General features: G+C 38.3%; 1 protein-coding gene and 1 pseudogene across 2 annotated transcripts in view; both read left to right on the top strand.

Annotated features, from left to right (window-relative positions):
- GRM1 (glutamate metabotropic receptor 1) overlaps positions 1–26,032 on the top strand; it is a 438,538-nt gene that overhangs the window by 204,842 nt on the left and 207,664 nt on the right. The gene's annotated exons all lie outside the window — the stretch shown is intronic.
- On the top strand, positions 14,073–23,265 carry LOC149126436 (cAMP-dependent protein kinase type II-alpha regulatory subunit-like; annotated as a pseudogene).

Raw genomic sequence — 26,032 nt, 5'->3', positions numbered from 1 at the left:
AGAAGCCGAGCCACAGAGTCTGCACGCCAGTGCTGGAAGGGAAGGTGAGACAAAAACCTCAGTAACATGAGACATTGGCAGGGAAAGGCAGAAAGAGCCTACAGGGAACGAGGCCTGAAGCCCCACTGGGGAAAGTTCACCAGGCTGACTGGAGGCGAGAAAAAATGAATAAATAAGGGGAACTGGCAAGGACATTAGCCTCTATCTCCACTCACCTTACAAAGCCGGGCAAGACAAAGAGCAGGCGCCATTTTACGTATGTAAAGCAGCGCCCACCATTAGCCAAGCAGAAAAACCTGACTCTGGTTGGGAGAAATAACAGGAGGTTAAGACCTAGTGAAAGTGTGGAGCTAACGAACTGAGACTGTGAAAATCTGAGGGGGGGCGAGAGAACTCACCGAGTACACAAACTTGGTAACCTGGGCATCCCGGTGAGAGACTGCAGAGAAATTTGAGACCACACTGAGGGCTGCATAAACTCTTTGTGTGGTCCCAGGGGTAAGCAGACGAATACACACAGAGGCCAGATTTCATAAAACTATCCTCAATTCCACTTGGCTGTGCGGAATTACTTCCCATCTGAGTCAAAAAAAAAAAAAAAAGAGAGAGAGAGAGAGAGCGAGTGAGTGAGAGAACAATCTGGGTGAGTCACCTTTGGCACACCCTTAACCCTGAAGAACCAAACAGAGCTCTCTGTCCACACCCATCACAGCCTCTAAGGATCCAACAAAAGCAGACAGTCCACTTAATCTAGAGTCATAGTAGAAGGAGAAAAAACACCACAGTGAAGAAACCAAAGAATATCTCCTATATGCTAAACAACAAACGCAGAAACCGAGGTAACAAGAACAAGGAAGACACTATGATGCCCCCAAATGAAATAGACACCCCAATTCAAGATTATGAAGATGATGAGATAGAAGAAATGCAAGAAGTGGATCTCAAAAAATTGATAAGAACATTAACAAGTTCTCAAAAACAAATTCTTGAACTACAGAAATCCTTAATGGACAAGATAGAAAATCTCTCTCAGGAAAATGAAATATAAAGGAGGAATCAAAATGAAATGAAACAACTAGTAGAACCTAAAACTGTGATAGTGACGAAAAATCATAATGAAATGAAGAATTCAATAGATCAAATGACAAACACATTAGAGAGCCTTAAAAACAGAATGGGTGAAGCAGAAGAGAGAACATTGGACTTAGAAGACAGAGAACAGGAAAACATACAGTCAAACCAAAGAAAAGAAGAGGAAATTAGAAATCTAAAAAAATATTGTTGGGAATCTACAGGGTACTATTAAAAAACCCAACATTCGGGTTCTAAGAGTTCCTGAAGGCATGGAGAGGGAGAAAGGATTAGAAGGCCTTTTTAGTGAGATACTAGCAGAAAATTTCCCAGGTTTGGAGAAGGACAGAGACATCCTAGTACAGGAAGCTCATAGAACCCCTAATAAACATGACCAAAAGAGATCCTCACCACGACACGTTGTAATTAAACTCACCACAGTGAAACAGAAAGAAAAGATCCTAAAATGTGCAAGAGAAAACGTCAGATTACTCTCAGAGGATCTCCTATCAGACTCACAGCTGACTTCTCATCAGAAACCCTACAGGCTAGGAGGGAATGGCGAGATACAGCCCAGGTACTAAGAGAGAAAAACTGCCAGCCCAGAATATTATATCCTGCAAAGCTATCATTTGTGAATCAAGGTGAAATAAAGACTTTTCATAGCAAACAGAAATTGAAAGAATTTGCCGCCACTCGTCCGGCCCTGCAAAAGATACTTAAAGATGTGCTACACACAGAAACACAGAAACACGGTCATCAATATGAAAGAAGGGAAAGGAAGGAAACCTCACAGCAAAAGATCACAGAAAGTTCAAAACATATATCATAAAATATCTTTGTCAAATGTCAGGGCAAAGTTACTACTTATCAATAGTCACATTGAATGTTAATGGCCTGAATTGTCCAGTTAAAAGACATAGATTGGCTGATTGGGTTAAGGAACAAAACCCATCTATTTGCTGCTTACAAGAAACACATCTTTCCAACAAAGATGCATACAGACTGAAAGTGAAAGGCTGGAAAAAGATATACCATGCCAACAGAAATGAAAAAAGAGCGGGCGTAGCCATCTTAATATCGGACAAAATGAACTTTACCAAAAAACTGTTAGGAGAGACAAAGAGGGGCACTATATCATGATTAAGGGATCAATTCAACAGGAAGATATAACGATTATCAATGTATATGCACCTAATTACAGGGCACTGGTTTATTTAAAAGATTTGTTAAGGGACTTAAAGGGAGACTTAGACCCCAATACAATACTACTGGGGGACTTCAATACTCCACTCTCAGAAATAGACAGATCAACGGGACAGAAGATCAACAAGGAGGCAGTAGATTTAAATGAAACTATAGCCTAAATGGATCTAACAGATATCTACAGAACTTTTCATCCTACACATAAAGAATTTACATTCTTCTCAGCAGTACATGGAACCTTCTCTAGAACTGACCACATACTAGGCCATAAAGCAAGTCTCAGGAAATTCAAAAGAATTAGAATCATACAGTGCAGCTTCTCAGACCATAAAGGAATTAAGTTGGAAATTAGCAACTCAGGAATCCCTAGAGCATATGCAGACACATGGAGATGGAACAACATGCTCCTGAATGAACAATGGGTCATAGAAGAAATTAAAAGAGAAATCAAAAATTTTCTGGAAGTAAATGAGGATAACAGCACAACATACCAAAACTTATGGGATACAGCAAAAGCAGTGTTAAGAGGAAAGTTTATATAGATAGGTGCCTACATCAAGAAATTGGACCTCCGCCTAGCGGCGCCGGCACACCGGGTTCTAGTCCCGGGCGGGGCGCCGGATTCTGTCCCGGTTGCCCCTCTTCCAGGCCAGCCCTCTGCTGTGGCCCGGGAGTGCAGTGGAGGATGGCCCAGGTGCTTGGGCCCTGCACCCCATGGGAGACCAGGAAAAGCACCCGGCTCCTGGCTCCTGCCATCGGATCGGTGCGGTGCGCCGGCCGCAGCGCGCCGGCCGCGGCGGCCATTGGAGGGTGAACCAACGGCAAAAGGAAGACCTTTCTCTCTGTCTCTCTCTCTCACTGTCCACTCTGCCTGTCAAAAAAAAAAAAAAAAAATTAAGAAATTGGAAAGACACCAAATAGATGAGCTTTCAATGCATCTCAAGGATCTAGAAAACCTACAGCAAACCAGACCCAAATCTAGTAGGAGAAGAAAAATAATTAAAATCAGAGAAGAAATCAACAGGATTGAATCCAAAAAAACATTACAAAACATCAGCCAAATGAGGAGCTGGGTTTTTGAAAAAATAAACAAAATTCACACCCCAATGGCCCAACTAACTAAAAAAGAAGAGAAAAGATCCAAATCAATAAAATCAGAGATGAAAAAGGAAATGTAACAACAGGCACCACAGAAATAAAAAGAATAATCAGAAATTACTACAAGGACTTGTATGCCAGCAAACAGGGAAACCTATCAGAAATGGATAGATTCCTAGACACATGCAACCTACTGAAATTGAACCAGAAAGACATCGAAAACCTAAACAGACCCATAACTGAGACAGCAATTGAAACAGTAATAAAGGCCCTCCCAACCAAGAAAAGCCCAGGACCAGATGGATTCACTGCTGAATTCTACCAGACATTTAAAGAAGAACTAACTCCAATTCTTCTCAAACTATTCAGAACAATCGAAAAATAGGAAATCCTCCCAAATTCTTTCTATGAAGCCAGCATCACCTTAATTCCTAAACCAGAGAAAGATGCAGCATTGAAAGAGAATTATAGACCAATATCCCTGATGAACATAGATGCAAAAATCCTCAATAAAATTCCGGCCAAAGGAATGCAACAACACATCAGAAAGATCATCCACCCAGACCAAGTGGGATTTATCTCCGGTATGCAGGGATGGTTCAATGTTTGCAAAACAATCAATGTGATACACCACATTAACAGACTGCAGAAGAAAAACCATATGATTATCTCAATAGATGCCGAGAAAGCATTTGATAAAATACAACACCCTTTCATGATGAAAACTCTAAGCAAACTGGGTATGGAAGGAACATTCCTCAATACAATCAAAGCAATTTATGAAAAACCCACCGCCAACATCCTATTGAATGGGGAAAAGTTGGAAGCATTTCCACTGAGATCTGGTACCAGACAGGGATGCCCACTCTCACCACTGCTATTCAATATAGTTCTGGAAGTTTTAGCCAGAGCTATTTGGCAAGAAAAAGAAATTAAAGGGGTACAAATTGGGAAAGAAGAACTCAAACTATGCTTCTTTGCAGATGATATGATTCTTTATTTAAGGGACCCAAAGAACTCTACTAAGAGACTATTGGAACTCATAGAAGAGTTTGGAAAAGTAGCAGGGTATAAAATCAATGCACAAAAATCAACAGCCTTTGTATACACAGGCAAAGCCATGGCTGAGGAAGAACTCCTAAGATCAATCCCATTCACAATAGCTACAAAAACAATCAAATACCTTGGAATAAACTTAACCAAGGATGTTAAAGATCTCTACGATGAAAATTACAAAACCTTAAAGAAAGAAATAGTAGAGGATACCAAAGAATGGAAAAATCTTCCATGCTCATGGATTGGAAGAATCAATATCATCAAAATGTCCATTCTCCCAAAAGCAATTTATAGATTCAGTGCAATACCAATCAAGATATCGAAGACCTTCTCAGATCTGGGAAAAATGATGCTGAAATTCATATGGAGGCACAAGAGACCTCGAATAGGTAAAGCAATCCTTTATAATAAAAACAAAGCCGGAGGCATCACAATACCAGATTTCAGGACATACTACAGGGCAGTTGTAATCAAAACAGCATGGTACTGGTACAGAAACAGATGGATAGACCAATGGAACAGAATTGAAACACCAGAAATCAATGCAAATATCTACAGCCAACTCATATTTGATCAAGGATCCAAAACCAATCCCTGGAGTAAGGACAGTCTATTCAATAAATGGTGCTGGGAAAATTGGATTTCCACGTGCAGAATCATGAAGCAAGACCCCTACCTTTCACCTTATACAAAAATTCACTCAACATGGATTAAAGACTTAAATCTATGACCCGACACCATCAAATTACTAGAGAGCACTGGAGAAACTCTGCAAGATATAGGTACTGGCAATGACTTCTTGGAAAATACCCCAGAAGCACAGGCAGTCAAAGCCAAAATTAACATTTGGGATTGCATCAAATTGAGAAGTTTCTGTACTGCAAAAGAAACAGTCAGGAAAGTGAAGAGGCAACCGACAGAATGGGAAAAAATATTTGCAAACTATGCAATAGATAAAGGGTTAATAACCAGAATCTACAAAGAGATCAAGAAACTCCACAAAAACAAAACCAACAACCCACTTAAGAGATGGGCCAAGGACTTCAATAGACATTTTTCAAAAGAGGAAATCCAAATGGCCAACAGGCACATGAAAAAATGTTCAAGGTCACTAGCAATCAGGGAAATGCAAATCAAAACCACAATGAGGTTTCACCTCACCTCAGTTAGAATGGCTCACATACAGAAATCTACCAACAACAGATGCTGGCGAGGATGTGGGGTAAAAGGGACACTAACCCACTGTTGTTGGTAATGCAAACTGGTTATGCCACTATGGAAGTCAGTCTGGAGATTCCTCAGAAAACTGAATATAACCCTACCATACAACCCAGCCATCCCACTCCTTGGAATTTACCCAAAGGAAATGAAATTGGCAAACAAACAAGCTGTCTGCACATTAATGTTTATTACAGCTCAATTCACAATAGCTAAGACCTGGAACCAAACCAAATGCCCATCAACAGTAGACTGGATAAAGAGATTATGGGACATGTACTTTATAGCATACTATGCAGCAGTCAAAAACAATGAAACCCAGTCATTTGCAACAAGATGGAGGAATCTGGAAAACATCATGCTGAGTGAAATAAGCCAGTCCCAAAGGGACAATTATCATATATTCTACCTGATCGGCGACAATTAACTGAGCACCAAAGGGGAAACTTGTTGAAATGAAATGGACACTATGAGAAACAGTGACTTGATCAGCTCTTGTCCTGACTGTTGATGTACAATGTAATAATTTATCCATTTTAGTATTTTTTTTTTGTTCTAGTACTATTGGTTGAACTCTGTGATTAACACACAATTATTCTTAGGTGTTTAAATTTTAACTGAAAAGTAATCCCTTTATGAATTTGGAAAACATTATGCTGAGTGAAATAAGCCAGTCCCAATGGGACAAATATCATATGTTCTCCCTAATCGGTGACAAATAACCGAGCACAAAAAAGGAAACCTGTTAAAGTGAAATGAACACTATGAGAAATGGTGACTTGATCAGCATAGCCCTGACTGTTAATGGACAACTTAATACATTATCCCTCCTAGTATTTTTTTGTTTGTTTGTTCTACTTAATACTTTTGGTTGAATTCTGTAATCAATAAACAGTTATTCTTAAGTGTTGAAACTTAACTGAAAAGTGATCGCTGCTAAATATAAGAGTGGGAATAAGAGAGGGATGAGATGTGCAATTCGGGACATGCTCAAGCTGACTTGCCCCAAAAGGTAGAGTTAGAAACATACCAGGGGATTCCAATTCAATCCCATTAAGGTGGCATGTACCAATGCCATCTCACTAGTCCAAGTGATCAATTTCTGTTCACAATTGATAATAATGATAGGACTAAGAGCCAAAGGGAGCATATAAACAAGACTAGTGTCTGCAAATACTAACTGATAGAATCAAAAAGAGAGAGAACGATCCAACATGGGAAGCAAGACCCATAGAAGGGCAGATGTCCTAAACAGCACTCTGGCCTCAGAATCAGCCCTTAAGGCATGTGGATCTGGCTGAAAAGCCCATGAGAGTATTTCAGGCATGGAAAGCCAAGACACTCTGGCAAAAAAAAAAAAAAATGACCTAATTGTATGATCTCCGCAATTGAGATCCCAGTGGAAAGGACAGGTCATCAAAGAAGGAGTTACCTTTCTCTGAAGGGAGGAGAGAACTTCCACTTTGACTTGTCTAAATATGATCAGAGTCGGTGAACTCAGGGGGCTTCCATAGCCTTGGCAGCTCATGATAAGAGCCTAGGGTGATTACTGATGCCATAAACAAGAGTGTCAATTTGTTAAGTCAACAACAGGAGTCACTGTGCACTTACTCCTCATGTAGGATCTCTGTCCTTAGTGTGCTGTACATTGTGATTTAATGCTATAACTAGTACTCAAACAGTATTTTTCACTTTGTGTTTCTATGTGGGTGCAAACTGTTGAAATCTTTACTTAATATATGCTAAACTGATCTTCTGTATATAAAGAGAATTGAAAATGAATCTTGATGTGAATGGAAGGCGGGGGGGAGCGGGAAAGGGGAGGGTTGTGGGTGGGAGGGAAGTTGGGGGGGAAGCCATTGTAATCCATAAACTGTACTTTGGAAATTTATATTCATTAAATAAAAGTTAAAAAAAAGAAAGCACACTGCCATTTTGTACAATGTGAAAACATGCAAGGAACAACCGTGCTATTTTTTTGGAGGAACTGTTTTTTTAAGATGAAGGTTTGTGGTGGAACTAAAAACTATTACATTTTCAGCTGTAAATCATAGGGATACTCTTGGATCTTATACTTTCAGAATTTACAATTATCTAGAGCAGATTAAGCTGACATGTTTGGGGAAGAAGAGAGAAATCTAAAGGAATGAGCTGAGAAGTAGAGCCTTAAGGGGCAGAAGGCAGAAAACCAAGTCATGGAAGCTTTGCAATTTGCACAACAATTTCACAGCTGCTAAATATGTGTTCTAAAATCTGTATCTGCAGAGTTCTATGAAATACATGAAGTAAAAAGAAAATCATAACCAAAATCTACAATGTTGCTATAGTATTAAAGTAGAAAATAAATGTTACAGTACGAAGCAGACACACTAAAAGATGCTAGAAGATTGTAATGTAAATAATAGCAATAATTCCACATCCTATGATTTCTCTATTGTACCACATGGTAGTAACATAGATGATTCAGTGCTGGGACCAGATTTGGGAGAAAAGCTGTAGCTCCTTTGTTCAGACAACATTAAGAAGTGGCCGGGATATGAGTAGGTGTGGCAGAGACAAGGATGAGGTTAATGGTGGGCAGAGGAAGGAAGAAAAAATCAGCGCAAGCCCCAGGAGCCTGCTTTAGTGCTGTCGTGAAAGTTGACATTCTTTTAGTAAATGTCTTGAGTCCACCTCCCACCCTAGTGTTAGAAAAGTAATTGAGAAGGGCCTATTCACTTACCAATTCCTTATTCTGAATAGATAACTCCCCACAATAAAGGAGACCCATTTCACAGGGGTCTCTGTAATACAGGGGTTGCTTACATGACACTGAGAACCATGTCTCTCTCCTGCAGCACATATGCAGGCATGTGTGTGCAGAACAATAGAGATTCCTAGCAGGAACAGGAAAGAACCTTTGAATCTCACAATAGTTAAACACTTGGGTTGAAAGAAAGTGCCTGATATACAACACCCTTTTGATGTGACCCTTTCAGAGAAAACTTCTCAATATAAAGTAATTATAACCTACTCAAAACAACCATCTCCCTGCTTGCAACTCCCTTGACTCTTATGGTTTCTGCCAGTATTGCTTTCTGTTTGAGTTATGTGGAAGAAGGCAGGGGGAAAGCTATTGTTCAACTTTGTTAGAGCATTTTTTTTTTCAAAATCCAGGATTCCTAGAGTTCTGTGAAACTAATGAGTATTGAATTTGTTTTTGGTCCAGAGAGTTTTTATCCAATCTCTTAGCAGAAGTTGACAATTCTGACATTTGGTCATTAGTATTTTGTGACCTATTTCTAGTGAAACTTCAAAAGACAACCCAGCCTTTGATGATAGCAGGACAGCAAAGGGAAGCCAAGACAATGTAATTTTTTACCACCTGCTATAGCAAATAGACAATTTGTATTATAAGATAAAACACATAAAATTTTAGTGAGTGATATTTTTTCATGGGTCTCTTAGATGGAAGCATTCTGATATTTAACCAGGCTAAAATATGATAAACTAAAATTAATTTGATCATCAGAAGATTTTTATTATATGATATTCATTTGCAGTTCTGTTTAATGGATGGGTATTGTGTCATGTGGCTAGAAGAGAATCTAAGATTTTATTTGAGAAAGAATTACAAACTTCTGTCAAACAACTCAAATTTTATGTGTCAAAAATCCATTACTAAACTTACCTTTTTAAAGGCTAATATCTCAGATAATAAATTATATTAAGCTGAAGAATGGCAGCATTTTTATTTTAATTTTTTCCCAAATATTGATTATACAGTATTTTTTAAAATCTAGTTTCATTTTTACATTCCACTGATCCTATCTCCTGAGAACAAGAATACCCAGAGAATAACAAGGATATCAGTCACGACTCAACCAGAGAAACAGAATCATACACATTAAGAGATTTATTGCAAAGATTTGGTTTATAGGGGTAAATGGTTGGCCTTGCAATTAAAATGCAGCTTAAGACGCTTTTGTGCCTATTGGGATATCTGGACTGGATTCCTTACCCTTTCTCCCAATTCCTGATTACAAATCGAGACATACAATTTAAGAAGCAGTGTAGAGTGTTCAGAAATGAGACTGAGGAAGCAATTGAAGGCTTCATGAAAACATCCAGGAAGTTCAGGTCAGGGAAGAGATATGCAGGAAGTCTGGGGGCTGAGCTGGACCTTGAGTCACACCAGGTAAACAGAATATGCACTCATAGTGCGTGGTTGGTGTTAATTCCAAGGATAGCATATTTGGATACTTCTGGAATTTAACATTCACACCTTATTCTGTCCTTTCTTTCATTTCACAGCCATGTACAGAACTCAGAGACAGAGATGTAGCTATTGTCCTCAGAGAACTCACAATGAGGTAGGGGGTGGGAGTATACTAGGGAAAATAATTGTGATGCAATTTAACAACTAAGGTAATAGAATCATATCCAAAATACTATGGAAGGATAAAGGAAGAATTGAGTTTTTTGAATATATAGAAAAGAAGTCTTCTTAGAGAGGGTGAAATGAGATCTTGTTTTTGAAAAATGGGTAAGACTTGGGCCGGTGCTGTGGCTCAGTGAGTTAAAACCCCAGCCTGCAGCACTGGTATCGCATATGGGTGCCAGTTGGAGTCCCAGTTGCTCCACTTCAGATCTAGTCCCTGCTAATAGGCCTGGGAAAGCAACAGAGAATTGTCTTAGCACCCACATGGGAAATTCCTGGCTCCTGACTTTGGATTGTCTCAGATCCAGGCGTTGTGGCCAATTGGAGAGTGAACTAGCAGATGGAAGACCTCTCTCTCTCTCTCTCTCTCTCTCTCTCTCTCTGTGTGTGTGTGTGTGTGTGTACCTCTTTCTATAACTCTGTCTTTCAGATAAATTAAAAAAAAAAGAAAAATGGGTAGGACTTTATTAGAGAGAGAGTTGGTTAGGATACAGTTTTATGATGAGGGCAGAGTACATGCAAGAGAGCGAGAAAGGCATGTGAACATGATGTTCAAAAGAAATAGTGACAAGACAAGATGGACTTTATTAAAGAGCTTGTAGGAGATGATTCAAGGAACTGAGACAGGAAACATACTAAAGGGACTGTCTGTGATCTACCCTGCCCTGACAAGGTATTCTGATTCTGGTAAACCAGAACTCCCTCCTATAAAGAATTTAGACTAAAATTGTTCCATTTAATGGTGCCCCTATTTGATTTTTCCATGGTCTGGTTTTATCAGAGTTTTTATTCAGTAATTGTTACTCTTTCCCCTGATGTTCATTCAAATCATTACTGCCTGTATCTAGCTGTCTGGCTTTCCAGAAGGCAAGCATAAGATGTTCATAAACATGACTCTTAAGAAGTTTAGTTTCATTTTAAGAATTTGAAGAGATCTCAAAGTCTTCTGATTTGGTCTCTTAATGGCAGCTGGTCCTAGTATGTTCAAGCAAATATTTAGTTTTTCATCTATGCCATTATTTCTCTGTATATCTTCTCTATCTGACCCTTATCTCTTTTTTCTCAATTATTTTCTATCCCCATTTTTGTATTTTTTCTGCAGCATATCCTCTAATGTACAAATGTATTACTGACCCCTCAAATGTGTCTTTTCAGCAAGAAAGAAATCCATGTGAATGATGTTGTAGAATCAGCAGTGACTTTAAAACAAATATCAGCTACTATTACTGATATTTTTAAAACATGTGTTTTCCCATTTAAAAAATTACAAAATCCAAATTCTACCATTGTCAATGTTACTGTATATTATGAAACAAATGTATTCTTATACTGTTCTGTAAGTCTTATTTTAGCATATTCAGTTTGTCCATATGAGCAATGCACTAATATCTTTCTGCTTTAAAGTTTTCTTTATCTCTTTTTAGGTAAACATTACCAATTCTAGGGACTGAAAATCAGTCATTCCACCACTAAGAATTTCAATGCTTTTTCCTTTAATTTTAAATTTTATTTTCAATAAACCTGTATCCAGTTGTTTATAACCATAGTGTGGTTAATTTAGTGACAGAGAAGCAGAGTGGAATGCTTCTATGGCAATGGTATCAAACATTGCCATCTCAAAAATGCCACTTAAAATCACCTGGTCTAGGTTGTCATCCCTTGAATGGCGAGTGCTTTTGTTGCCATGTCAACAGCTTGATCTAAAGTTCAGTCTTCCCTGGCCTCCTGTGAAAAGATATTCCTCAGCTGACTACTTCTCTTAGAGAAGCTGATTGAAGCAGAGTAGACACTTTAGCAGTGTAACAGAAGCTGGAACTAACTGAAACTGTGGCTGGAAAGCACAGCATTTAACACAGAAATATGTGTTTCTTTAAACTGCAGAACATTCACAGCAGAGTCACTGTGTACTCTCTTGAGCTGCTTCACATACTTAGGTCAAGTTATCACTCAATAAATAGTTGAGGGCATTTCATTGGCAGCAAAATCTTCTAAGGAACTTTTTCCAACTAAGTACCCCCTGCTGGAGGCCACCTGTTTTCTGAGCAACATGGTACAAAGACAAATGGCCGGTCACTATTTGTTTTTAAAGTATCTTCCTAGATCCTATAGGAATGCAAAGCTAGAGAAGACTTGGTGCTGGCAAAGCCTAAATATTATGAACCATAATCAAGTATCAAGGATTTGTTATCATATGCCAGGTCCTATGTTGGACATTGGTTACCAAAAATGAACACAACCAGGGGAGCCATATGGTTTATTTTTCAGATAAGAAGACAAAAACATGTCACTACCTAGTGATGGGGGTCTTATATTTAAAGAGTATGAATAAACCATGATCCAGTGAAGTAAGGAGGAAAAAGAAAGTATCAGAAATCTCTCATTCATTGTGACACGTAGAAGCCTACAACAAGCTAATCTTTGTGTATGTTCTTGTTGAAAATCTGTAGTGTGGCTACTACCTCCACGTAGTTTATTTGTTTACTAATTTATCACCCAGAGAGCAGTGATTTGGGTTGGTATGTTGACTTCATGAGATAAGGTTTCTTTGGAATGTTTTGCTGTTGAAGACTTTGATGATTTAGTATGACTCTCACTTGACAACTATTTAAATTCAAAATGAGTTGATGACTCCTGATTTTTTTAATTTATTTGATATTTATTTGAAAGGCAGAGTTTCAGAGAGGCATGGGCAGAGAGAGAGAAAGAAAGAAAGTCTTCCATTGGCTGGTTCACTCCCTCGATGGCTGCAATGGCCACAGTTGTGCTGATCTGAAGACAGGAGCGAGAAGCCTCTTCCAGGGCATCCGTGTCTTTCGTGTTGGTGCAGGAGCCCAAGGGCTTGGGTCATCTTCCACTGCTTTCCCAGGCCACATCAGAGAGCTGTATTATAAGTGGAGCAGCTGGCACTTGAACCAGCATCCATATGGGATGCCAGCACTGCAGGCAGTGGCTTTATTAGGTACGCCACACTGCCGACCCCAAATGTCTCCTGATTTAACAGCTAAAATAACGTGATGAGCCCTTGCAGACATGAACAAGTTAACTCTGTGTTGCAATTACAAGAACTTATAGTTGTAAACTATAAACTGATGACTAAGTTATATGCACATTTCCTTTGTGTCACAATACCAGTAAGCTTCAGGTAATTTCATTTTTGGATTTCAAATTCAAGTTGGTATTGTAGTACAATACTTCATAAGCATTCTTAGTGCATCTTTCTCAACTGATCACATCACTTTGTTTACAGATAGAATCATGATTCCTCATCATTAGCAGATATATAATAAAGCTCTTAATTTTTAATGGTGTAAGGCATTTATCTGAGGATAATGTAATATAATGGAAGTCTTATTTTAGCATACTCAGAATTAAACATTTTACAAAAGAATAATCTTTACTACACTAACATCCTAATATTTTGTGAAAATACTTAATCTCACTATGTATTGTGTGCTGATATTTCCTATTCTATATCCTCCTACTTCATTATGAACAATGCACTAATACGTTTCTGCTTTAAAGTTTTCTTTATCTCTTTTTAAGTAAACATTACCAACTTTAGGGACTGAAAATCAGTAATGTAATGTAACACAATGTAACTAGATAATGTAATGGAACTAGATAACGACATGATCTGTCAGGAAAGGTCATTAATGTTATTTGTATTCTCATATAACTTATGGAAGTAGATCATCTCAACAATAGAGTTCATTAATTTATTCAATCTGGAGGGGAATATGGATGCCCACTATGGGCCAAGCACTGTGGTAGGGGCTGAAACTGAAACATTTACTAAGATACAGTTTATACATTCAAGGACCAATAGTCTATATGAAGCGATACATATATTCTTAATCATTAATACAAAATGAAAGTATAATAGACACAGGTTAAATATGTTTGCAGCGTGTCTTTTTCCATTTTGTGTTGCTATAATGATAATTCAGGCTGGGTAATTCAGGAAATAAGTTTATTTAGTTCACAATTCTGGAAGGTCAAGAGCATGGGGCTGGTATCTGGTTCTGGTCAAGGCCTCATGGTGAATGTCATGGTGATGGCAGAAGCAGGTGCAACAGATCCCATGGCAAGAAAGGAAGTAAGACACCTACCCAGCTTCTACTAGGCCCCACCTCTAAAGGTCCCACCACTAACATTGCCATGCTAGGACCTCGCCTCCACCACATTAACTTCTTCAGAGCAAACTGTCTCCAGTCCATAACAGGTAGCAAAGATAGTTGAATATCTGCAAAATGGAGACCTCCCAGAGAACGTGACTTTAAAGCTTAACTTTGAAGGAAGACTAGCTTTGTAAAGGCAGTTAGACTGTATTATAATAGCAAATTATTTTATCCTAAACATTTTGCTACATATTTTGCTATGCATGTTATTTCATATGCATGTTATTTCATTATTACTTATTATTCATAGTAATAATACTGTGAGTCAGATCACATTATCATCTACAATTTTGGGGTGGAAAAATGACCAGGCTTAGAGAAGTCTGTGATTTGTGTGTGGTGGGGAATTGCTTCACAACTTGATCTCTTTTGCACCAAAGCAAAATCATTTCTCATTGCAGTGGAGAGATGAAGAGATACTAAGGTCATGGGAAGCTTAACATCATTTTATGGTTGTGATGATTAGAGTTTATCTTTAGAGAAATTCTGAGGTCCTGAGAATTAGACTCAGTTCATGTACTTCTTTCATAGTCCTTGCAATGCCCTAGATGAACTTCATAGGTAATTATAGAGATGGACTGCTTTGTGTGTGAGTAAAAATTATTTTTGAAGCATAATGTCATTTACAAATATAAACTACCACTCAGAATATTGGGAATAAATATATTCTTTCAAACAAGGGTCATGCCATTGATTCTTGAATACTGAGTTTTTACAGAGGCGATTTTGCAAAATCATAAATGATGTAAAAATCAATGGTATGCTTGCAGGATTCTGACAAAGTCAGTTAGTATCAAAAGAACAGGCATAAATAAATTAGTTCCTCACTGAATAAAACATATGAATAAATCAAAAGAATGAACCTGAAAGGATCCAGATCCTGTTGTAATTAAACAGATATTTCCTGCTTTAATTACATAGGTGGTAGACTATATTTGTCTGTACATGTCGGCATCTCTGAATACATTCACAATTCCAGATGTAACATTCTGCTTTGGCTGTGATGTTGTGTATCAGTTTCTGGAGGATCAGTGGGAATATTTACTATTTTAATACAAGAAAATTGAGGGAAGGAGACATGCTTCTCACTCCTCATAAGGTTTTTGGCATATCTTTCCACAAAATAATTATAAAGATAATTTCATGGCTGTACCACAGTTAAATCTATTTTTTAATTTCATGAGTGGAAAGATTTGGAGCCACCTATCCATGATTTGCTTGATTTCTCCATGTTGGAAGAGCTGAATTGCGTTATGTTTTAGAAAAGATTTTTTTTTTACTCCATTTTTCTCTGTATCCCTTGATTGCTCAAACTCTGGCTATTTTTAAAAGCTTTAGATTTTTCTTTGCACTCGTTTCTCATTTAGAGTTTGAAGTGATATGATCGAATACATCTGCCTTACAAAATAGCTTTCAAATCAGGATCTGGGTGGATGGATTTGAAATCCTTTTTTAGTAGAAAGCGTTTTATTAACTAAGTTGCTGCCCATGGGAATATTTTAACTGTGTGAGGATAAAGGGAATGTTATCTTCCTAGCAGCTGGTGTGAGAAAGCTTTTGTAAGTTTATTGAGCAGAGGCTTTGATAAAGCCACCAGGGTGTGAGAACAAGACTTTGGTGTCTCAGGTACAATTCATGTCACAGTTTGATGAAAAGAGTGCAGTTCTGATAAACAAGAATGAATGAAACAGGAATGACAATGGTCAGTCTGTGGGAGAGTCTGGTGTGATGACATTCAAACTGCAAGACACATCTTATTAGTGAGTCATGAAACCAATTATTGGACAGCAATATGTCAGTAAAATAATGAAGTAGAAGGATATAGAATAGGAAATATCAGCACACAATACATAGTGAAGATTAAGTATTTTCACAAAATATTAGGATGTTAGTGTAGTAAAGATTATTCTTTTGTAAAATGTTTAATTCTGTGTGTGTGCATAGTGGGCAAGCATAGTTCTTATGAAATCTTGGTAAAATAAATAATGAAAAAGAGCTAAAGAGAAGGGGAATCCTAATTAGTGATGGGATAGGAGTTGTCTTTAGGGAAGAATAAAACTGATAGTGTGTAAATCCACTCTGTCTCCCTTGCTAAAACCTCAGTAAATTCCACTTTGTTTACAAACACTTTCATTAAAATGAAGTTGATTGTTGTTTTGTGTTTGCTGTATGTGTGTACAACTGGGTACACAGGCAGGAGTATATAAGTAGAGCATTATGAACACGGAAGATTTCCAAGAATGCAGGAAAGGACACGTGATCATGGATATATAATCTGTGTGTGTGTGTGTGTATGTGTATGTATTCATTATATGTAGATACTTTTAAATGAATCTACATAAAATGCATACTACATTTAAATTGTTAGATATATTTAAATAATATCATTGATAGGTTAGAAACTAATAAAATTCAAATTGTTACATTAGGAATGCAAAGCAAATAGATGCATATGGTTACTTCATTAAATTATTCAGTTTGATTACAAATTCCCTCAACCAAAATGAAATCTATAATTAACTGAATATGTAATATCAATTTCAATGCTAAAAGTCACTTTAGTTTTAATGAATTTTTCACATTGTTGAATTTTAATGTACCATGAAAAAGTTTGTCAGAGTATTCTATTTTTAATATTTTTTCCACAAAACTTAGTCTAAAAAGTCTTTACCTATGTTAGTGAACAGATGTCCCAATATTTTGTGTTAAAGTTTAACATAATTCTTCAGTCTGTCCTCTAAAATTCCCAATCTATCAATTTAAATATTTTAGAAATAATTCAGAAACTACTGAGGTTCCCCTTGAGTGTCTGCATTAAAAATAGTTTCCCCCTTTCCTCCCACATACCATTTATCCCTTCAGTTCTTCCTTTCATCTTTCCATGTGTGTATCAAATTACTCCTATGCACTGTTCTCTGGAATAGTAAAAATCAGTGTACCTCAGCCTTCATAAAGCTATAGCTAAGAGGAAGGGTAAAGCTTAGAGTACATGCAACAGATGCATCTGGACTAGATTTGGGATGTTGCAAAAGATGCAGATCAAGTTATATATAAGATTTCATATGAAACATGAAAAATGACCAGATGGAATAGAGCTGGGATGAGGTTCAGATTAATACAGATTGAGGGAATAGCCTGATGTTGTGTGGGTGACAGATGAACCTGAGAGGGGCAGTTCAGAGCTAACTCTAGAGAGATAGGAAAGGGCTGTCATGAATATTGATCCAACCAGGTAATAGTCTGGGTAGTGTCATGAAAGCAATGAGAAATTGCTTATTGTATTTAAGCCAGTTGCCTTGGAGAAGGAACATATTTGTGAAAATAGCCCAAAGCCACTCAATGTGTCAGATCAGGATTCAACAAACTTTTCCTGTAAAGGAGTAGATAGTAAATGTTCTAGTTTTTGAAGACCATATGGTCTCTGTCACAACTACTAAAATCTTGTTGTGATCTGACCAAGGCCATAGACCATAAATAAATGAATGAGTCTGTGTTTCAGTGCAATTTTATTTATAGGCATTGAAATGTTTATTTCCTAAAATTTGCATGCCTTGTAAAATAGTCTTAATATTATTTTTAACCATTTAAAATGGTTTTTCGGTCATAGACTGTACAAAAATAAGCTCTGGGCCTGATTTGACTACAGGCTATAGTGTGCTGCCCCCTACTCTAGAGAAGACAGTCGTGTACACCAGGTAGTAGCATTTGGGTAAATATCTACAGGGTAAAGTACATGTGTCCAAGCTGTGCTTCTAAATCTAACTGCAGTAACAGAATATAAAGGGACTTTAAGCATTAAGTCTGATTTTAAAGACTCAGTTATGTTTCTGAGGGTAATATATACATATATTTTATATGTATACATATATTTTAAGTGTGCATGTGTATGTTATTTGCATACATATGTTTTTATATGTACACACACATATATGAATATTCTGATACAATTAAGGGGTCCATATTGACAACAAAAAAGGAGTCCTCACAAACTAGTAGTGGAAACAAGCATTAAACATACATAATTGTATCCACAAGTTTATTTGAAAAAAGTGTAAGAAATACTAACATGAAAAAAATAGTTTGGGTTCTTTAGGGAAACTGAATCAATAGAACAGGTGTGTGTATGTATACAAATGTACATTTGTGTTAGTTTCATCCAAAAACACCCTCATGGACATATTTCAAAATAATGTTGAACCAAATATCTGGATATCTTGTGACTCAGTCACGTTGATACATGAAGTTAACCAACGCAGAAAACAAATGTGCTTACATCAGAATGAGACGACTACAAGGTCTGGGTAAACTCCATGGGGGAATAACTTTAAAATTGAGACTGAAAATCAGTTTGTGAGCCAGTGGAGTAGTTGTAGGTGGTAAGAGCAGAGAAGAGAGAATTTTCTATGGGTGAGCTACATGGATTTGGACCTAGAACTAGAAAAGATCACAGAAAAGACCAGAAGAATTTTTTTCTACCTAGAGTCTTGTTGGCCTTCCCTAAGGAACAGAGTTGAGCAACCTACGTACTCTAGGAATCCTCCATACACCTCCCTCATCTGAGCAAAGAGGAGCTAGCAGCTGCAGATCACTGGTGCTATTCACTTCTCTACAAATAGGCACTATCTGTAAGTAAGGAGCTGCTAGAACCTCTACACATCCCCTTGCTCTGGCCTTCTACAAATGAACTTGTAAGAACAAAGAGAATGATCTACAAAAAAAAACTTTTAATCTTCAGAACAAAGATCATATTTTATGTCTTTGATTTTGTCCTTGGCTCCCACAGAGCCCTTCCTCCTTTGGAGAAGCACTCTAGAAATGAGTCATGATGTTTCCTGCACTTGATCCTTGGCCTTAGAAAGAGGTAGGATAGATCTGTGTCCGACCACACGTAAGTAGCTGAAAGAATTTTCATCTGCAAACTCTAACTTGGTTTAAGTAGCTTCAGGTTGTGTGTTTGAGTGGCCATGAATAAAAGATTTGATGCCAATAGAAAGGAAATATTTTTCAAGCAAGGAAGCATCAAAAATCATTTATACAGCACTTTAAAAATGACGTTTTTCTTGGGAACATCACTACAATTATTACTTGAACAAACACCATTCATGTATTGGAAAAGGCAAGCAATCCTGTTACTTTGGCAGCATGCTCTTCACTTGTGAAACATTTGCTTTCTACCACATGCTATATGTATCACACTTGAAACCATCATGTGACTCCAGGTTTGCATTACAATCTTTGCATACAACTTACACGTTCTAATGTCCATTATAACCCATACTCAAGAACAAGGATGTATGTCCTAGCATTTTAAATATGACAAAAATCATAGTTTATGGTTGTAATACAGTTTTAGAATTGTTCATTAGGGCCCAAGCATAAGGTGTAGATTTCTAATGGTATGACAGATCTAGTTTGAAGGGTGGAAAACAACTTCAGTATCTTCACCACATGTGAATAGTTTGGGCCTTCCAGAAATCCAGCTGTGTTACTATAGAAACTTCATGGCCTAGATGGAGTGCCATCACCCAACAAAAAAGCTAAAATTCAACTACTCTATTAAAAATTGGTAATTAAAGTAAATATTGAATCATCTAATTATTAGTTACAGATAACACTTTTCCAAAATATTATACTATAGGAGATGTTTTTAAAAAATCATTAAATATGATTGGTCAATAATGAAATATCAGAGTGGGAGTGGAGGGTTGGCTGAAATGATGAAATTTATTGTTTTATTTTTAAATGTAGCAAGCAACCTCTGAAAATATATCTTTGTTTCAAAACCGCATTAATGATTTTTCAAAAGCTAAGTTCACTGCCTGCTAAATAAGTCCTATGCTTCTCATCTGATGACAGAAGGGACTGGTAGCGACTGTTTTCAAAGAGCAAAGCTCAGAGGGTGCCGTCATCCAGCAACTTTATTTTTCTCTAAAACTTTCCCTTTAAATTTGCACTGGAGGGTGCCCATTTTCTTCTTACTTTAAATGACATTCAGGGGCCGGCGCCGCAGCTCACTAGGTTAATCCTCCACCTTGCGGCGCCGGCACACCGGGTTCTAGTCCCTGTCGGGGCTCCGGATTCTGTCCCGGTTGCCCTTCTTCCAGGCCAGCTCTCTGCTGTGGCCCGGGAGTGCAGTGGAGGATGGCCCAAGTGCTTGGGCCCTGCACCCGCATGGGAGACCAGGATAAGCACCTGGCTCCTGCCATCGGATCAGCGCGGTGCGCCGGCCGCAGCGCGCTGGCTGCGGCGGCCATTGGAGGGTGAACCAACGGCAAAGGAAGACCTTTCTCTCTGTCTCTCTGTCTCTCTCTCTCACTGTCCACTCTGCCTGTCAAAAAGAAAAAAAAAAAAAGACATTCAGAGTAGCTTTCATAATTTAGATAATTAAATGTCCTGTATACAGATCTAATCACAAGAAGGTCTCTGTTCGTTAATTAGTATGTTCAGTCCAGTGTATTAATAAACAATCCTTGGATTTTGATTAACTTTAAAACTTCTGCCCTGCCTTAGAGAGGACCTGATAATGATAGATGTCTTCAGTCTGACTGGGGGAGGGCTTAGACTGGTTTTCCTCAGACAATAGCTGCTCAACCAAGAGCTACTACTTAGTATGGGAGAAAATGAGGGTGAAAATCAAGAGAACAAAAGGTTTCATTGGCCTGAAATTGGTCTGTTTGTCTCTGTCCTCTGGAAGGCTATTAAGGGAACAAAGCTGACTTGTCCTGCTGGGGCATGTTGAAGAGATGTAGCTCCTCCAATTGATTGCTTGTTTCCTTCACTATTCCTGGGCATGTGAGAGCACTTCCAGTTCCTCTCTGCTCCATCTATTTGGCTTTCTAGGTAAGGAGAAGGTCTCCTGGGAAGATCTAAGACAATCCTAGCCTTTTTTTCTCTTTTTGCATGTGGTTGAAAGGCATCATGGTGAATTTGACTCCTCATCTTTTCTTTTTGCAACTTCTTCACAGATAGCTCAGCTACTTACCTATAAGAAGTCTCAGACAGTGTCTAGCAAAGTCCTTACGTATAGCAAGGCCTCCGGTAGTTTTCTTGAAGCTCTGTCACTAGTTTAGGAGACAGACCAGATTGATGAGGGAGGTACTCAATATGGTAATCTCCAAGGAAGTTTCCCCACTGATGTTCAGCCTTCTCTGGCCAGTTCAACTTAAAGCATATCAAGCACCTGAGATGAGGGAGAGGTGAGGGTAACAAAACTGGCTCTGAACAACTCTTTAGAGTCTTATGTAAGGACGACCTTATTTGGTATCTTGCAATAATTAGCATCTATTTTCATGGGACTTCAATAAGAAACACTTCACCATTTTATCATCTGAGTATCATACACCTTGATATTTTCTCTATTTGACAGTAATTACATCCTGATAAGTTAACACTGAATTTAATATTAAAAGGGAATTAAAGTTCTGTGTGATTATAAAACTTTAACATGTGTGCACTCAGTGCATTCTCAAATGATGGTATTGTTGGATCATTTTATTGTTCTCCCAAATATTAGGAATTATATATAAATAAACCAAACTGCAATAACAAAAATCAATCAATAAAAGATTATTTTAGGTCATACAATATATTAGTAATGGCAAATCTGAACCAGATAAATTCACTTCCATTACCACCAATTATCTAGCTTTGCCTTGTTATGACATGTAGTGTACCTTTGCTTCCAAATGACTTCATAGTAACTATATTCTGAATGTCCTATGGAGAACAAATTAGGTAAGAGTGTCTCCATCCTGAGACACAAGGATATGTTCTCACTCATTTAAGCCAATCAGGAAACACATTTCCTAACTTCATAACTGGATGAAGGATACAGTTAAGAGATAAAATTTGGAGATCCTGCAGGGGCTCAGGGAGGTGCTATGGGGCTATGTGGTGGAGGTGCTGCGGCAGCAGCCGCCCGACCTTGTCGACTTCGCGGTGGACTACTTCACCCACCTGCCTGAGGCCTGTGTCCACGCCTTTGCCCCATCTGCCCCCTCCTTCAGCCTAGCCCAGTCCCAGTATCCGACAAGAATGCCACCAGCGACTCCGAGGAAGATGCAGACTTGGAAGTTCTGATTCCTAGCATATTTGATAGACGAGCATCAGTCTGTGCTGAGGTGTATACCCCTGACGAAGAGGAAGAAGATAGAGACCCAAGGGTGATTCATCCTAAAACTTATGACTAGTGATGCAGACTTCAAGAACCTTGCAAAGATAGTCTCCTTTTCAAAAATCATGATCAGAAATAACTTTCTCAAGTTCTTGATGCCATGTTTGAAAGGATAGTCTAATTGATGAACATGTCATTGATCAAGGAGATGATGGAGACGATTTTATGTCATAGAAAGGGGAACCTATGACATGTTGGTAACAAGAGATAAGCAAACATGCTCTTTTGGTCAGTATGATAATCATGGCAGTTTTGGAGAGCTAGCCCTGATGTACAATACCCCAAGAGCTATTACCACTGCTGCTAATTCTGAAGGCTTCCTTTGGGGACTGGACCAGGTGACTTTTAGAAGAAATATAGTGAAAAACAATGCAAAAAAGAAGATGTTTGAATCATTTATTGAGTCTGTCCCCTCCTTAAGTCACTACAGGTGTCGGAATGAATGAAGACTGTAGATGTCATTGGAGAGAAGGTCTATAAGGATGGAGAATGCATAATTGCTCAGGTGAAAATGCTGATAGCATTTATATCACAGAATCTGGGGATGTGAGCATCTTGATTAAAAGCAAGATTAAATCAAACAAGGATGGTGGGAACCAGGAAGTTGAGATTGCCCACTGCCATAAGGGGCTGTACTTTGGAGAGCTTGCACTAGTCACCAACAAACTCAGAGCTACTTTGGCTTATGCAGTTGGAGATGTCAAATGCTTAGTTATGGATGTGCCAGCATTTGAGAGGCTTCTAGGGCCCTGCAAGGACATCATGAAGAGAAACATCTCACACTAGAAGAAACAGCTGGTAAGATATTTGGCTCCAACATGGATCTAATTGACCCTGGGCAATAGGAGTGCCACATGCTAGAGCCTTCAGTGTGACACCAAAACCTTCCAGTCAGCCACAAAACACACGGAAAACAGATACAACAGAACTGTTTCTGCTGTTGCCACAGCCATTACCACTTCTGTGGTTATGGCCATTTAGGAAACTTGAAAAGTCAGTACTAAAGGATGGACAGAGGTTCGACCCACACCTCCACTTTGCTTCTGAAAGCTTATTATTAGACCACTTGTAATGATTATTCCAAGCCAGTTTTCACATCTTTGTTTCAGAATGCCATTTTTCTCCAACAATTTAAGTGCCTGATACAAAGTCCAAAGTATACACATTTTTCTTTCCTCTCTTGCTGCTACTATTGCTTTTGAAAGTTGTCTCAAGGTCTGCAGAAACCTTTTGTTTAACGGTGGACATGCTCAGCCAGTTTTTCTTATTAAGATGTTAAGATAGTTGGGCTTCTAATTGTTAATCCCAGAAGAAGTTAATTTAGCTTGTATCTAAAACTTTTTTAACCTTTTAATTATATCAGGTAGAATTCTGGTCAGTTATCCTAATTAGTTGGCATGTGAATTTTCTTTATTCAGAATGATTTAAAATCAGATGCTATAAGGAAATCCTAGGAACGGTATAAGTTTACATAGAGATATCAAATATTGTAGTCAAATTTATATTAAATCAGGAGGCCCTTTCCAATATGATTTTCTGTTTCTGTTTAACTTGTATAACTCAGTAAATCTAAAGAGATCATATGCTGGAGCTTGGGTCATTCCTGTTGTGGATAGTGATGGAGCCCAGTCAGTTATCTTCCATGTCCACATAATCTAGGCTCTCTGATTTTACCATGGACTGTGTGGCCAAGAGATTTCCAGAGTGGGTGACCCACCACACCTTGACAATTCCTTAGTTTTTCTTGTTTTCCATGAAGCAGAAAGACTCTTTTCAGACTACCCTAGGTAGCCTACATTTCAACTTTCAGAATCATGAAAGATTATAACTAGTGCTCCAAAACAGTCAGCTAGCACTGGGAAAGCCCATGTGGTGATCACACATTTTCCTAAGGTCCTGCTTTTCCATGGCATGGCTTTATTATGGAATACATTCAGAAAGTGTATCTTATACTTTAACAGACAAGAACCACACATTTCTTTTAAAAGTAGCAGCTTCATTGGGCTTCAGGAGTGACACCAAATCTGGCCCTCGGCCCTGTGAAGACATTGTTTGAACACTGAGCAGATGTCCCCTCCCCATCCGCCATACTGGCGTTAATTAGGGTTGCATGAATTCCATGCCAGAATCACTCCTGTAGGCTTGCAAGGCATGGGCCTTCTCATCCCACCTCCTCATACATCCCAATCTAGTCTTTTCCTTCACAGACCCCTCCTTGTTTTTCACAGTAGAATTTGTCAGGTTTAAGTTCTCCAGCTCGAGCTATTCATTGACATATAGTTAATCAGTCTAGACCTTGAGGAGGCTGAGTTCTAGAGTTCTATGAAGACGAGAGACTTTAAAGGGACCAGTGTGAGTGAAACACGACATAGCCATTACCACAGTGCCAGGACCTGACAGTGTTGCAGTTCTCCTTGAAGCATGAGGAACCAAAGGTGGCATGTCAAGTTCAACTCAGGGCTGTGGGGTCCACATTGGAGCAGGCAAGCCTTGCACTGGTGGTTGGTCACCATAGGAAGGAGCATGTGTTGGGAAGAGATCTATTTATTAACTGTTTTATGTTGCTCTCTTCTATTAGTTAGGGCTGCATGCCCTCTTTTCTGGCTTTGCTGTTATTTTTGGATGGTGGAGAAAATTCCTAGAAACCCTGAGGTCCAATCTGAAGTGATCTCCTTTCTTTGGGCCTCTAGCTTATCCCATCCACTCTTCTCAGAAGGAATGGTTCATGTATTCTTGTCCTCTTAGTCAATATCTTCATATAGAATTGCTATAGGTTCTCACAAACCAGGGGAGAACTTTTCTTTGAGCGATTTAATGAGCAAATTCAACAGCAAAGTACCAAGAGATGGTTCTCCAGCGAGGACAAGCTATGTTCCTCCTCTGCTTGCCCAGACTCTCTGCTCACCATGGTATAGTCAGTGAGAGGTCCCAGTGGTGCACAACAGCACCCTGGGCACACAGCATTTCATGTTGTGTCACGGCGGCAGTCCACTCATTTAGAAAAAATGAAAGAGCATTTTGCACAGAGAAAAAAGAAAAAGACCCATTGGTGTCATCTTTTATCTTTTGTTTTTAGTTGGCTGATGTAATTTTTGTTCTTGGCACACACTTGTAAACCAATCTTGCCAATGTAAAAGTTGTTTTGGTTTTTCACTAAGCTTAGCTTTTGTTCCTCCTGTCTTGACTGCTGACGTTCCCTCAATGATTCTAATGTCTATTTTTTGGGAAGCAGCCTTCCCATGGGTTTCCTTTTACATACTGCAGGGCTATCTTTATACTTAAATAAAAGACAAAAATTGTCACTAATCTCAAGGGGGATTTGCAGAAAATCATTCAGCCTGATTTGAGTGAAGGGTAAATTTCTCCTTGTGTTCTTTAAAGCTTATTATAATTGTAATAGAAGAAATCAAATTCAGCATTATTGTGCTACCTCATGGTAAAATGTTTTAAGGTCTTCTTTGGGTCCTGAGTTCTAACATAGTGTTTGAAATTTCTTTCAATTGGAATTATTTTTTTAAATCATTCGGGTGAATCTTATTTTAAACTGTTTTACACTTATATTTTAATCCCAGAAGAATAAGTGATTAGAAAGTAATCAATTCTTGCTCTGTG

Source organism: Oryctolagus cuniculus, chromosome 5 (assembly GCF_051225735.1).
Source record: "Oryctolagus cuniculus isolate XC-2025 breed Fujian yellow rabbit chromosome 5, ASM5122573v1, whole genome shotgun sequence".
NCBI classification, from domain to species: Eukaryota; Metazoa; Chordata; class Mammalia; order Lagomorpha; family Leporidae; genus Oryctolagus; species Oryctolagus cuniculus.
The sequence above is the reverse complement of the archived record's forward strand: the minus strand, read 5'-3'. Positions and strand labels throughout refer to the sequence as shown.